Source organism: Petaurus breviceps, unplaced genomic scaffold, assembly GCF_028583685.1.
Source record: "Petaurus breviceps papuanus isolate PSGF00001 unplaced genomic scaffold, PetGlider_PUasm1.0 688, whole genome shotgun sequence".
Taxonomy (NCBI): domain Eukaryota; kingdom Metazoa; phylum Chordata; class Mammalia; order Diprotodontia; family Petauridae; genus Petaurus; species Petaurus breviceps.
The window spans coordinates 11561704-11566709 of NW_027186457.1; the positions used below are offsets into that span (position 1 = coordinate 11561704).

At 37.1% G+C, this 5006-nt stretch overlaps 1 protein-coding gene and 1 long non-coding RNA gene across 2 annotated transcripts in view; one reads left to right on the plus strand and one right to left on the minus strand.

The window, feature by feature from the left end:
- Window positions 1-4274, plus strand: part of LOC138174364 (uncharacterized) — a 24484-nt gene extending 20210 nt beyond the window's left edge. The window contains exon 3 of the long non-coding RNA XR_011171691.1: window positions 3858-4274. This is a non-coding gene — a long non-coding RNA (uncharacterized lncRNA). The remainder of the gene's footprint in view (window positions 1-3857) is intronic.
- Window positions 1-5006, minus strand: part of DNER (delta/notch like EGF repeat containing) — a 356232-nt gene that overhangs the window by 91128 nt on the left and 260098 nt on the right. The gene's annotated exons all lie outside the window — the stretch shown is intronic.

Here is a 5006-nt window from a genome sequence, read left to right on the forward strand (position 1 = left end):
TTCTTCTTCTTCTTCTTCTTCTTCTTCTTCTTCTTCTTCCTCTCTCTACTCTCTCTCTCTCTTTCACCTCCCTCCTCCCCTTCTCTCTCTCTTCTCCTCTCCTCCTCCTTTCTCTGTCTCTGTCTGTATGTCTCTCTCTCTCTGCCTCCTCCCCCCCCCCAGGCCACACAGAGCATACAGTAAGGAAATCGAGAAAGAATATATATATAATTTATAGGCCACAAAATCTAATCCTTGCAAACATGGGATTAGTCTCTCTTGCAGGATGGTTATAAATAATGTACTTTGTAAATCAAGGACCAGAGAAACATGAGTTATTATTATCATTACTTCTTCAAGATTTTTAAAGTACTCCTTAGAATATGAAAAATAAGCCTTTGAACTCTTCTTATTTCTGTAAATGGATAATTTTCTCTGAAATTCCAACTAAATTTATTTTTATTTTATTTAACTCACTTGAAAAATTGTATCCCTAGCCTGGTGTTAACTGGTTTTCTCTTTTCTAAGCATCCTCTCATCTTTTTCTGTGTCCACACAGTTCATTATAAGGTTCACTATCTTCACTGAATTGATCTGTCAGTTCACTGAAAAACAAATCAAGGCAGTAGAAAGAATTCATTCACTCCTTCACCAAATGGCTAAACTGCCCTGGGTTTTCATTGCTCTAAGCGGTTGCTTTGACATCATACAGACCCAGCCTTGGATTGATATTAACAATTTTGTCTCTTACTCTTGTTATCTAAATCTCTCTCTATTTCATAACTTTCCCCATATGTCAATCTCTCAATTTCATAACAGCAGGAAAGGGAAAGAAGAAGATATTTATCTTCTCTCTTGATTTTTTTTCTATTATAGAGATGTCTGAAGCAGAATATATTAATTCCTGGTAAGATTTGGATGAAGTCATGCAAATATTTACTAGAACCTTCCAACCATGTAATGAAATTTCTATTAAATCCATAAAGTATTAGCATTTTTCCTATTTTACTACATTCCTAATTTATGCATTTGGCTGCCCAATCTGTCCTATAAAGTTCCAAATTTCTCTTACAAATACCAGTATTAAATATTTTTGTTAGTATATAAACTGGGTGGCCTTTGTCCGGGTGGTCTAAGCCTAAATGGAATTTCACAATATCAATTTCTCCTTATATTTTAGTCCAGTGATTAAGAAAGGGAGAGAGATGGAAGGCTTGGTTGTACTTCTAGCCAAAGTCCCTTGGTCTTCATCTCAATGATTTATTAATTCTCTTGAATAGTTTATTCTCCATAATATTTAGAGAATCATACAGCCCAAAACCTTCATTTGACAACTGAGGAAAACTGATACCTTGTAGTATCAGTAGTATCAGAGTAGCACAGTCACTCGCAGCATGAGAATCTGAATGCAAGTCCTTTGAATCCAAATCCACCGATTATGATGGTCAAGGAATTACTCAGCAAACTAATATGCAAGCTTCCTCTTTGATATATTCAACCAAGCAATCAATGGACAAACATTTATTAAGTGCTTCCTAAGTACCAGGCATTGTGTTAGATGCTGGGGAATACAAAGACAAAAGGGAACAGTAATTGGGACCTGACTTTAGGTAGATTACAGTCTATTGAGGGGATATAACAAACTCATCAACCAGTAAATAAAAGAGATAGATGGATGATAAAAAGAGACAGTGACAGACATTTAAACAGATAGATGGATATAGATGATTGATATAGACAGACAGATAGACTGATAGACAGACAGATAGATACATACATACATACATAGAGATGCTAAGTAGGGGGAGGAAGAGGAAGGGAGGGAGAGGGAAGGAAAGAGAGAGTAGGGGAGAGAGATGAGAAAAAGATGAGAACAAAGATAGGTAGGTAGACAAATAGATGATAGATTGACAGACATAGATAGATGATAAGTAGATAGCTATATAGACAAACATATACATATCTATATATAGTATATAAATAAATGTATCTACACAAACTTAAATTAAATACAAATAAATCTCAAGGGTCACTAACAACTAGGGGAAATGGGGAAAGTTGCTTGAAGGAGATGGCACTTGAGTGAAGCCTGGAAGAGATCCAGATGTTACAAGAAAAAGAGAAGAAGAAAGAATCTTCTAGGTACAGAGAACAGCCTGGGCAAAGAGTCATGGAGGTGGGAAAAAACAGGTCAGTCAATCTAAGTGAAATGCACAGTCTTGGAGCAAAACTCAAAAGGTTTTTAAATACCTTTAAATGTTTTCTTTTAGAATAGAGACAAGAGAACCATTGATGTTTCTGGAACATAGGTGCAATGAGATGAGATTTATGTTTCAGGAATATCTCTTTGGCTCCTATGTGGAAGCTAGTTTGGAGAAGAGAGTGAGGACTGTTTTCAGGGAGAACAGTTAGAAGGCTCCCCTAGTTTTCCAGGTGAGAGGTAAGGAGGGTCTAAACTAGAATAGTTCTGTGTGAGTAGAGAGAGGGGATGGATGGATGTGAAAGACACTGCAGATGTAGAATCTAGAAGACTCTGAAACTCATTAGAAATGAGGGGTGAGAAAGAGTGAAGAGAGTCAGTAATGAGTGCCAGGTTACAGACCAGAGTATATAACTGTAAGAATGATGTTACCCTCAACAGAAACAGTTCACTGTTCATTGATTTAATTTAAGCCATACAAAAGGCCTGTGACTTCGATACTATACCTATTATTATCCCTAGAGAGGAAACTGAAGCTAACAGGATTTAAATGGCTTTGCTCAGGACCACACAGCAAGTAACTATTGAGGCAGGATTTGAATCTAGCTCTTCCTGATTCCAAATCCAGCAAAGTTAGGGTTTTTTTCCCTAAAATGACTATCTATTTAGTGATGGCCTTTCTATACGCTATAAAAAATATCTTTGAATCTATACACTCTGTTCCTTTCATCAACATCCCAAGGGAAAGAGATTTTTATAAGATTCATTATAGATTATATTCATCCCCTAAAGCAAAGATATTAACATTAAATAATAAGCTTTATTTCTTTTTCTCTTGAAATGTCCCAAAAAAGTTAATAGAATCATAAAATCATGCTTTAAAACTGGAGTAAATCTATTCTGGCCTTCTCATTTTATAGATGAGGAAATGCTGTGCAGGGAAATAAAATGGTGTGTACACAGTCACATAGATAGGATTTTGAACGGGATTTAAACCCGAGTCTTCCTACCTCTAAGTCCAGCATAATAGCCATTGTGTCATGCTGTTCTTGGTAGTACAACAAATACACAATAAATATTCTCATTCATTCCTTCCTCATTTGTTTTTTTTTTTTTGAGACTAGGTCTCCCTATCTTATCTGAGATGGAAGTGTGGTGGCATTTAATCCGTTTCATTTCCAATATGGGGCCCCCCGCCCCTCAATAGGCATCCTTGTGCCTCCCTCCCCACTCTCAAGGACTCACCATATTGGTGTTGGACTTAATGGCCTTAGCACAGTGCCTGACACATAGTAGGTGCTTAATAAATATTTGTTGGCTGACTGACTGTGGACACCCAATTAGCTTAGTCCACTGTAGCTCAGAACTCCTAAGCTCAATCAATGCACCAGGCATACTATGTACCAGACATTGTGTTAGATGCTGAGGATTCCAAGACAAAAGTGGGACAGTAATGGGACCTGCCTTTAGGTAGATTCCAATCTATTTAGGGGATATAACCACCTCACTAACCAGTAAATAAAAGAAATAGATGGATGATAAAAAGAAACAGGGACAGACATATAGGTTAGCTTCCCAAGATGAAGGCAATAAAGGCCTATGCCATCATGCTTGTTTCTACCAATTTTTTAATGAGTTTCCCTTCACCTCTTAATTTGTGACTGTGTTCTTTCTCAAGGAACATGGAAATGAAGTCTGCAAGTGAAGCTTTGGAATTGCAGGACCAAATATTTTAATGAAATTCAAATATATTCTAATCAAAATGGCTTTTCTATAAAACGGTTATTCTGCTCCTGCTAACAAGATCACAGCTGCAAGGTTACCTGAAGAGGAAGAGATCAGTTTACAGCATCGGAGAAGCAACATACAGGCCCACTCCTTCCCAAATGTTGACACCTGTGAGATACTAACATGGACGTGGTGAATTTTCTTACTTTTCTTTTGCAAATTTTGATCAAGATGTGGTAGTGACAATAGTAGGAAAAGAAAACCCATACTTACGTACGTGCATTTGTGTATTTTATGCCCATTTGTGTGTGGATGTGTGTAAATATCTAGGAAGATATAAATAAATGTAACCCGGCTCTCACCCAAATGGCTTCCTGTGTATATCTGCTATCCCAAAGTCTCTCTCATCCCTGATGTCTCCTCTGTCCACATGTCTTTCCCTAAGAGCTCCTGAATCAACTCCTTATATCCTTTACAAGTACAAACAGCATCAAGCTCATCATTCTGTCCGCCAGTCAGGAGTCACAGTATATGTGACTTCCATGTGCTGCACACGACACTCCCAATAGACACATAAAAAGAGATAGAGCTATGTCTACAGATATATAAATATATGTAAAATCATACATAAATATATGTATATGCACACACATAAACTTACATATACATATATACATACTTATAACTAAACCAACACATAGTACTAACACGTTATATTTATGCATAATGTGTATGTATATGTATGCATATGTATGTGTGCATGTAAAGGAGAAATGTTGCAAAGTAGCTATTTAGATAGCCTTACAGTCAGGAAGAATTTGGTTCAAGGACCAAATCTGACAAATCTGGACATGGGGAGCTGAGAAAGTTATTTCTGTACCCAATGCCCTCTTAACATTCTAAACCATAAGCTGCATTGGTATAAGAAGCCTTCTCAATCATGAATATCCTACACTAATGAAGCCAAAGGTCTAGTCTGTCATCATTGTCATTGTAGTAGTAGTAGTAGTAGCAGCAATAGTAGTAGTAGTAGTGGTGGTTGGTGGTGGTAGTGGTAGTAGTAGTAGTGGTTGGTAGTGGTAGTGGTAGTAGTAGTAGT